Raw genomic sequence first — 9,923 nt, forward strand, 5'->3', positions numbered from 1 at the left:
GTTTCAGCCCTCTGTTTCAGCCCCTCTGTTTCAGCCCCTCTGTTTCTCGCCCTCTGTTTCAGCCCCTCTGTTTCAGCCCCTCTTTTTCTCGCCCTCTGTTTCAGCCCCACTGTTTCAGCCCCTCTCTTTCTCGCCCTCTGTTTCAGCCCCTCTGTTTCTCGCCCCCTGTTTCTCGCCCCCTGTTTCAGCCCCTCTCTTTCAGCCCCTCTGTTTCTCGACCCATGTTTCAGCCCCTCTGTTTCAGCCCCTCTGTTTATCGCTCCCTGTTTCAGACCCTCTGTTTCAGCCCCTCTGTTTCTCGCCCTCTGTTTCAGCCCCTCTGTTTCTCGCCCTCTGTTTCTCACCCTCTGTTTCAGCCCCTCTGTTTCAGCCCCTTTGTTTCAGCCCCGCTTTTTCTCGCCCTCTGTTTCAGCCCCTCTGTTTCAGCCCCTCGGTTTTTCGTCCTCTGTTTCCGCCCCTCTGTTTCTCGCCCTCTGTTTCAGACCCTCTGTTTCAGCTCCTCTGTTTCAGCCCCTCTTTTTCCCACCCACTGTTTCAGCCCCTCGGTTTCTCGCCCTCTGTTTCAGCCCCTCTGTTTCAGCCCCTCTGTTTCAGCCCCTCTGTTTCAGCCCCTCGGTTTCTCGCCCTCTGTTTCAGCCCCTCTGTTTCAGCTCCTCTGTTTCAGCCCCTCTGTTTCTCGCCCTCTTATTCAGCCCCTCTGTTTCTCGCCCTCTGTTTCAGCCCCTCTGTTTGAGCCACTCTGTTTCAGCACCTCTGTTTCTCGCCCTCGGTTTCAGCCCCTCGGTTTCTCGCCCTCTGTTTCAGCCCCTCTGTTTCTCGCCCTCTGTTTCAGCCCCTCTGTTTCAGCCCCTCTGTTTCAGCCCCTCTGTTTCTCGCCCTCTTTTTCAACCCCTCGGTTTCTCGCCCTCTGTTTTAGCCCCTCTGTTTCAGCCCCTCTGTTTCAGCCCCTCTGTTTCAGCCCCTCTGTTTCTCAGCCTCTGTTTGAGCCCCTCGGTTTCTCGCCCTCTGTTTCAGCCCCTCTGTTTCAGCCCCTCTGTTTCACCCCTCGGTTTCTCACCCTCTGCTTCAGCCCCACTGTTTCAGCCCTTCTGTTTCTCGCCCTCTGTTTCAGCCCCTCTGTTTCAGCCCCTCTGTTTCTCGCCCCCTATTTCAGCCCCTCTGTTTCAGCCCCATTGTTTCAGCCCTTCTGTTTCTCGCCCTCTGTTTCAGACCCTCTGTTTCAGCCCCTCTGTTTCAGCCCCTCTGTTTCTCGCCCACTGTTTCAGCCCCTCTGTTTCAGCCCCTCTGTTTCTCGCCCTCTGTTTCAGCCCCTCTGTTTCTCGCCCTCTGTTTCTCGCCCTCAGTTTCAGCCCCTCTGTTTCAGCCCCTCTGTTTCAGCCACACTGTTTCTGCCCCTCGGTTTCTCGCCCTCTGTTTCAGCCCCTCTGTTTCTCGCCCTCTGTTTCAGCCCCTCTGTTTCAGACCTTCTGTTTCAGCCCCTCTGTTTCAGCCCCTCTGTTTCTCGCCCTCTGTTTCTCGCTCTCTGTTTCTCGCCTTCTGTTTCAGCCCCTCTGTTTCAGCACCTCTGTTTCAGCCCCTCTGTTTCAGCCCCTCGGTTTCTCGCCCTCTGTTTCAGCCCCTCGGTTTCTCGCCATCTGTTTCAGCCCCTCTGTTTCTCGCCCTCTGTTTCAGCCCCTCTGTTTCTCGCACTCTGTTTCAGCCCATCTGTTTCAGCCCCCCTGTTCAGCCGCTCGGTCTCTCGCCCTCTGTTTCAGCCCCTCGGTTCCTTGCCCTCTGTGTCAGCCCCTCTGTTTCAGCCCTCTGTTTCAGCCCCTCTGTTTCAGCCCCTCTGTTTCTCGCCCTCTGTTTCAGCCCCTCTGTTTCTCGCCCTCTGTTTCAGCCCCTCTGTTTCTCACCCTCTGTTTCAGCCCCTCTGTTTCAGCCCCTCTGTTTCAGCCCCTCTGTTTCTCGCCCTCTGTTTCAGTCCCTCGGATTCTCGCCCTCTGTTTCAGCCCCTCTGTTTCAGCCCCTCTGTTTCTCGCCCTCTGTTTCAGCCCCTCTGTTTCTCGCCCTCTGTTTCAGCCCCTCTGTTTCAGCCCCTCTGTTTCAGCCCCTCTGTTCAGCCCCTCGGTTTCTCGCCCTCTGTTTCAGCCCCTCGGTTTCTCGCCCTCTGTTTCAGCCCCTCTGTTTCAGCCCCTCTGTTTCTCGCCCTCTGTTTCAGCCCCTCTGTTTCTCGCCCTCTGTTTCAGCCCCTCTGTTTCTCGCCCTCTGTTTCAGCCCCTCTGTTTCAGCCCCTCTGTTTCAGCCCCTCTGTTTCTCGCCCTCTGTTTCAGTCCCTCGGATTCTCGCCCTCTGTTTCAGCCCCTCTGTTTCAGCCCCTCTGTTTCTCGCCCTCTGTTTCTCACCCTCTGTTTCAGCCCCTCTGTTTCAGCCCCTCTTTTTCTCGCCCTCTCTTTCAGCCCCTCTGTTTCAGCCCCTCTGTTTCAGCCCCTCTTTTTCTCGCCCTCTGTTTCAGCCCCACTGTTTCAGCCCCTCTCTTTCTCGCCCTCTGTTTCAGCCCCTCTGTTTCTCGCCCCCTGTTTCTCGCCCCCTGTTTCAGCCCCTCTCTTTCAGCCCCTCTGTTTCTCGCCCCATGTTTCAGCCCCTCTGTTTCAGCCCCTCTGTTTCTCGCTCCCTGTTTCAGACCCTCTGTTTCAGCCCCTCTGTTTCTCGCCCTCTGTTTCTCACCCTCTGTTTCAGCCCCTCTGTTTCAGCCCCTCTGTTTCAGCCCCTCTGTTTCTCGCCCTCTGTTTCAGCCCCGCTGTTTCAGCCCCTTTGTTTCAGCCCCTCTGTTTCTAGCCCTCAGTTTCAGGCCCTCTGTTTCAGCCCCTCTGTTTCAGCCCCTCTGTTTCTCGCCCTCTGTTTCTCGCCCCCTGTTTCAGCCCCTCTGTTTCAGCCCCTCTGTTTCTCGCCCTCTGTTTCAGCCCCCCTGTTTCAGCCCTTCTGTTTCAGCCCCTCTGCTTCAGCCCCTCTGTTTCTCGACGTCTGTTTCTCGCCCTCTGTTTCTTGCCTTCTGTTTCAGCCCCTCTGTTTCAGCACCTCTGTTTCAGCCCCTCTGTTTCAGCCCCTCGGTTTCTCGCCCTCTGTTACAGCCCCTCTGTTTCTCGCCCTCTGTTTCAGCCCCTCTGTTTCTCGCACTCTGTTTCAGCCCATCTGTTTCAGCCCCCCTGTTCAGCCACTCGGTTTCTCGCCCTCTGTTTCAGCCCCTCGGTTTCTCGCCCTCTGTTTCAGCCCCTCTGTTTCAGCCCTCTGTTTCAGCCCCTCTGTTTCAGCCCCTCTGTTTCTCGCCCTCTGTTTCAGCCCCTCTGTTTCAGCCCCTCTTTTTCTCGCCCTCTGTTTCAGCCCCACTGTTTCAGCCCCTCTCTTTCTCGCCCTCTGTTTCAGCCCCTCTGTTTCTCGCCCCCTGTTTCTCGCCCCCTGTTTCAGCCCCTCTCTTTCAGCCCCCCTGTTTCTCGACCCATGTTTCAGCCCCTCTGTTTCAGCCCCTCTGTTTATCGCTCCCTGTTTCAGACCCTCTGTTTCAGCCCCTCTGTTTCTCGCCCTCTGTTTCAGCCCCTCTGTTTCTCGCCCTCTGTTTCTCACCCTCTGTTTCAGCCCCTCTGTTTCAGCCCCTCTGTTTCAGCCCCTCTGTTTCTCGCCCTCTGTTTCAGCCCCGCTGTTTCAGCCCCTCTGTTTCAGCCCCTCTGTTTGTAGCCCTCAGTTTCAGGCCCTCTGTTTCAGCCCCTCTGTTTCAGCCCCTCTGTTTCTCGCCCTCTGTTTCTCGCCCCCTGTTTCAGCCCCTCTGTTTCAGCCCCTCAGTTTCTCGACCTCTGTTTCAGCCCCTCTGTTTCAGCCCTTCTGTTTCAGCCCCTCTGCTTCAGCCCCTCTGTTTCTCGCCGTCTGTTTCCCCCCCTTCTGTTTCTTGCCTTCTGTTTCAGCCCCTCTGTTTCAGCACCTCTGTTTCAGCCCCTCTGTTTCAGCCCCTCGGTTTCTCGCCCTCTGTTACAGCCCCTCTGTTTCTCGCCCTCTGTTTCAGCCCCTCTGTTTCTCGCACTCTGTTTCAGCCCATCTGTTTCAGCCCCCCTGTTCAGCCGCTCGGTTTCTCGCCCTCTGTTTCAGCCCCTCGGTTTCTCGCCCTCTGTTTCAGCCCCTCTGTTTCAGCCCTCTGTTTCAGCCCCTCTGTTTCAGCCCCTCTGTTTCTCGCCCTCTGTTTCAGCCCCTCTGTTTCTCGCCCTCTGTTTCTCGCCCTCTGTTTCAGCCCCTCTGTTTCTCGCCCTCTGTTTCAGCCCATCTGTTTCTCGCCCTCTGTTTCAGACGCTCTGTTTCAGCTCCTCTGTTTCAGCCCTCTTTTTCTCACCCACTGTTTCAGGCCCTCTGTTTCAGCCCCTCTGTTTCTCGCCCTCTGTTTCAGCCCCACTGTTTCTCGCCCTCTGTTTCAGCTCCTCTGTTTCTCACCCTCTGTTTCAGCTCCTCTGTTTCAGCCCCTCTGTTTCTCGCCCCCTGTTTCAGCCCCTCTGTTTCAGCCCCTCTGTTTCTCGCCCTCTGTTTCAGCCCCTCTGTTACTCGCCCTCTGTTTCTCGCCCTCTGTTTCAGCCCCTCTGTTTCAGCCCCTCTGTTTCTCGCCCTCTGTTGCAGCCCCTCGGTTTTTCGTCCTCTGTTTCCGCCCCTCTGTTTCTCGCCCTCTGTTTCAGACCCTCTGTTTCAGCTCCTCTGTTTCAGCCCCTCTTTTTCCCACCCACTGTTTCAGGCCCTCTGCTTCTCGCCCTCTGTTTCAGCCCCTCTGTTTCAGCCCCTCTGTTTCAGCCCCTCTGTTTCAGCCCCTCGGTTTCTCGCCCTCTGTTTCAGCCCCTCTGTTTCAGCTCCTCTGTTTCAGCCCCTCTGTTTCTCGCCCTCTTATTCAGCCCCTCTGTTTCTCACCCTCTGTTTCAGCCCCTCTGTTTGAGCCACTCTGTTTCAGCCCCTCTGTTTCTCACCCTCTGTTTCAGCCCCTCTGTTTGAGCCACTCTGTTTCAGCACCTCTGTTTCTCGCCCTCTGTTTCAGCCCCTCTGTTACTCGGCCTCTGTTTCTCGCCCTCTGTTTCAGCCCCTTTGTTTCAGCCCCTCTGTTTCTCGCCCTCTGTTTCAGCCCCTCGGTTTCTCGCGCTCTGTTTCAGCCCCTCTGTTTCTCGCCCTCTGTTTCAGCCCCTCTGTTTCAGCCCCTCTGTTTCAGCCCCTCTGTTTCTCGCCCTCTGTTTCAACCCCTCGGTTTCTCGCCCTCTGTTTTAGCCCCTCTGTTTGAGCCCCTCTGTTTCAGCCCCTCTGTTTCAGCCCCTCTGTTTCTCAGCCTCTGTTTGAGCCCCTCGGTTTCTTGCCCTCTGTTTCAGCCCCTCTGTTTCAGCCCCTCTGTTTCACCCCTCGGTTTCTCACCCTCTGTTTCAGCCCCACTGTTTCAGCCCTTCTGTTTCTCGCCCTCTGTTTCAGCCCCTCTGTTTCAGCCCCTCTGTTTCTCGCCCTCTGTTTCTCGCCCCCTATTTCAGCCCCTCTGTTTCAGCCCCATTGTTTCAGCCCTTCTGTTTCTCGCCCTCTGTTTCAGACCCTCTGTTTCAGCCCCTCTGTTTCAGCCCCTCTGTTTCTCGCCCTCTGTTTCTCGCCCTCTATTTCAGCCCCTCTGTTTCAGCCCCACTGTTTCAGCCCCTCTCTTTCTCGCCCTCTGTTTCAGCCCCTCTGTTTCTCGCCCCCTGTTTCTCGCCCCCTGTTTCAGCCCCTCTCTTTCAGCCCCTCTGTTTCTCGCCCCATGTTTCAGCCCCTCTGTTTCAGCCCCTCTGTTTCTCGCTCCCTGTTTCAGACCCTCTGTTTCAGCCCCTCTGTTTCTCGCCCTCAGTTTCAGCCCCTCTGTTTCTCGCCCTCTGTTTCTCACCCTCTGTTTCAGCCCCTCTGTTTCAGCCCCTCTGTTTCAGCCCCTCTGTTTCTCGCCCTCTGTTTCAGCCCCGCTGTTTCAGCCCCTCTGTTTCAGCCCCTCTGTTTCTAGCCCTCAGTTTCAGGCCCTCTGTTTCAGCCCCTCTGTTTCAGCCCCTCTGTTTCTCACCCTCTGTTTCTCGCCCCCTGTTTCAGCCCCTCTGTTTCAGCCCCTCTGTTTCTCGCCCTCTGTTTCAGCCCCTCTGTTTCAGCCCTTCTGTTTCAGCCCCTCTGCTTCAGCCCCTCTGTTTCTCGCCGTCTGTTTCTCGCCCTCTGTTTCTTGCCTTCTGTTTCAGCCCCTCTGTTTCAGCACCTCTGTTTCAGCCCCTCTGTTTCAGCCCCTCGGTTTCTCGCCCTCTGTTACAGCCCCTCTGTTTCTCGCCCTCTGTTTCAGCCCCTCTGTTTCTCGCACTCTGTTTCAGCCCATCTGTTTCAGCCCCCCTGTTCAGCCGCTCGGTTTCTCGCCCTCTGTTTCAGCCCCTCGGTTTCTCGCCCTCTGTTTCAGCCCCTCTGTTTCAGCCCTCTGTTTCAGCCCCTCTGTTTCAGCCCCTCTGTTTCTCGCCCTCTGTTTCAGCCCCTCTGTTTCTCGCCCTCTGTTTCAGCCCCTCTGTTTCTCACCCTCTGTTTCAGCCCCTCTGTTTCAGCCCCTCTGTTTCTCGCCCCCTGTTTCAGCCCCTCTGTTTCAGCCCCTCTGTTTCTCGCCCTCTGTTTCAGCCCCTCTGTTTCTCGCCCTCTGTTTCTCGCCCTCTGTTTCTCGCCCCCTATTTCAGCCCCTCTGTTTCAGCCCCATTGTTTCAGCCCTTCTGTTTCTCGCCCTCTGTTTCAGACCCTCTGTTTCTCGCACTCTGTTTCAGCCCATCTGTTTCAGCCCCCCTGTTCAGCCGCTCGGTTTCTCGCCCTCTGTTTCAGCCCCTCGGTTTCTCGCCCTCTGTTTCAGCCCCTCTGTTTCAGCCCCTCTGTTTCTCGCCCTCTGTTTCAGCCCCTCTGTTTCAGCCCCTCTGTTTCTCGCACTCTGTTTCAGCCCCACTGTTTCAGCCCCTCTCTTTCTCGCCCTCTGTTTCAGCCCCTCTGTTTCTCGCCCCCTGATTCTCGCCCCCTGTTTCAGCCCCTCTCTTTCAGCCCCTCTGTTTCTCGACCCATGTTTCAGCCCCTCTGTTTCAGCCCCTCTGTTTATCGCTCCCTGTTTCAGACCCTCTGTTTCAGCCCCTCTGTTTCTCGCCCTCTGTTTCAGCCCCTCTGTTTCTCGCCCTCTGTTTCTCACCCTCTGTTTCAGCCCCTCTGTTTCAGCCCCTCTGTTTCAGCCCCTCTGTTTCTCGCCCTCTGTTTCAGCCCCGCTGTTTCAGCCCCTCTGTTTCAGCCCCTCTGTTTGTAGCCCTCAGTTTCAGGCCCTCTGTTTCAGCCCCTCTGTTTCAGCCCCTCTGTTTCTCGCCCTCTGTTTCTCGCCCCCTGTTTCAGCCCCTCTGTTTCAGCCCCTCTGTTTCTCGCCCTCTGTTTCAGCCCCTCTGTTTCAGCCCTTCTGTTTCAGCCCCTCTGCTTCAGCCCCTCTGTTTCTCGCCGTCTGTTTCCCCCCCTTCTGTTTCTTGCCTTCTGTTTCAGCCCCTCTGTTTCAGCACCTCTGTTTCAGCCCCTCTGTTTCAGCCCCTCGGTTTCTCGCCCTCTGTTACAGCCCCTCTGTTTCTCGCCCTCTGTTTCAGCCCCTCTGTTTCTCGCACTCTGTTTCAGCCCATCTGTTTCAGCCCCCCTGTTCAGCCGCTCGGTTTCTCGCCCTCTGTTTCAGCCCCTCGGTTTCTCGCCCTCTGTTTCAGCCCCTCTGTTTCAGCCCTCTGTTTCAGCCCCTCTGTTTCAGCCCCTCTGTTTCTCGCCCTCTGTTTCAGCCCCTCTGTTTCTCGCCCTCTGTTTCTCGCCCTCTGTTTCAGCCCCTCTGTTTCTCGCCCTCTGTTTCAGCCCCTCGGTTTCTCGCCCTCTGTTTCCGCCCATCTGTTTCTCGCCCTCTGTTTCAGACCCTCTGTTTCAGCTCCTCTGTTTCAGCCCCTCTTTTTCTCACCCACTGTTTCAGCCCCTCTGTTTCAGCCCCTCTGTTTCTCGCCCTCTGTTTCAGCCCCACTGTTTCTCGCCCTCTGTTTCAGCTCCTCTGTTTCTCACCCTCTGTTTCAGCTCCTCTGTTTCAGCCACTCTGTTTCTCGCCCTCTGTTTCAGCCCCTCTGTTTCAGCCCCTCTGTTTCTCGCCCTCTGTTTCAGCCCCTCTGTTACTCGCCCTCTGTTTCTCGCCCTCTGTTTCAGCCCCTTCTGTTTCAGCCCCTCTGTTTCTCGCCCTCTGTTGCAGCCCCTCGGTTTTTCGTCCTCTGTTTCCGCCCCTCTGTTTCTCGCCCTCTGTTTCAGACCCTCTGTTTCAGCTCCTCTGTTTCAGCCCCTCTTTTTCCCACCCACTGTTTCAGGCCCTCTGCTTCTCGCCCTCTGTTTCAGCCCCTCTGTTTCAGCACCTCTGTTTCAGCCCCTCTGTTTCAGCCCCTCGGTTTCTCGCCCTCTGTTTCAGCCCCTCTGTTTCAGCTCCTCTGTTTCAGCCCCTCTGTTTCTCGCCCTCTTATTCAGCCCCTCTGTTTCTCACCCTCTGTTTCAGCCCCTCTGTTTGAGCCACTCTGTTTCAGCACCTCTGTTTCTCGCCCTCTGTTTCAGCCCCTCTGTTACTCGCCCTCTGTTTCTCGCCCTCTGTTTCAGCCCCTCTGTTTCAGCCCCTCTGTTTCTCGCCCTCTGTTTCAGCCCCTCGGTTTCTCGCCCTCTGTTTCAGCCCCTCTGTTTCTCGCCCTCTGTTTCAGCCCCTCTGTTTCAGCCCCTCTGTTTCAGCCCCTCTGTTTCTCGCCCTCTGTTTCAACCCCTCGGTTTCTCGCCCTCTGTTTTAGCCCCTCTGTTTGAGCCCCTCTGTTTGAGCCCCTCTGTTTCAGCCCCTCTGTTTCTCAGCCTCTGTTTGAGCCCCTCGGTTTCTCGCCCTCTGTTTCAGCCCCTCTGTTTCAGCCCCTCTGTTTCACCCCTCGGTTTCTCACCCTCTGTTTCAGCCCCACTGTTTCAGCCCTTCTGTTTCTCGCCCTCTGTTTCAGCCCCTCTGTTTCAGCCCCTCTGTTTCTCGCCCTCTGTTTCTCGCCCCCTATTTCAGCCCCTCTGTTTCAGCCCCATTGTTTCAGCCCTTCTGTTTCTCGCCCTCTGTTTCAGACCCTCTGTTTCAGCCCCTCTGTTTCAGCCCCTCTGTTTCTCGCCCTCTGTTTCTCGCCCTCTATTTCAGCCCCTCTGTTTCAGCCCCTCTGTTTCAGCCCCACTGTTTCAGCCCCTCTCTTTCTCGCCCTCTGTTTCAGCCCCTCTGTTTCTCGCCCCCTGTTTCTCGCCCCCTGTTTCAGCCCCTCTCTTTCAGCCCCTCTGTTTCTCGCCCCATGGTTCAGCCCCTCTGTTTCAGCCCCTCTGTTTCTCGCTCCCTGTTTCAGACCCTCTGTTTCAGCCCCTCTGTTTCTCGCCCTCAGTTTCAGCCCCTCTGTTTCTCGCTCTCTGTTTCTCACCCTCTGTTTCAGCCCCTCTGTTTCAGCCCCTCTGTTTCAGCCCCTCTGTTTCTCGCCCTCTGTTTCAGCCCCGCTGTTTCAGCCCCTCTGTTTCAGCCCCTCTGTTTCTAGCCCTCAGTTTCAGGCCCTCTGTTTCAGCCCCTCTGTTTCAGCCCCTCTGTTTCTCGCCCTCTGTTTCTCGCCCCCTGTTTCAGCCCCTCTGTTTCAGCCCCTCTGTTTCTCGCCCTCTGTTTCAGCCCCTCTGCTTCAGCCCCTCTGTTTCTCGCCGTCTGTTTCTCGCCCTCTGTTTCTTGCCTTCTGTTTCAGCCCCTCTGTTTCAGCACCTCTGTTTCAGCCCCTCTGTTTCAGCCCCTCGGATTCTCGCCCTCTGTTACAGCCCCTCTGTTTCTCGCCCTCTGTTTCAGCCCCTCTGTTTCTCGCACTCTGTTTCAGCCCATCTGTTTCAGCCCC

Source organism: Chiloscyllium punctatum, chromosome 32 (assembly GCF_047496795.1).
Source record: "Chiloscyllium punctatum isolate Juve2018m chromosome 32, sChiPun1.3, whole genome shotgun sequence".
Lineage (NCBI taxonomy): Eukaryota > Metazoa > Chordata > Chondrichthyes > Orectolobiformes > Hemiscylliidae > Chiloscyllium > Chiloscyllium punctatum.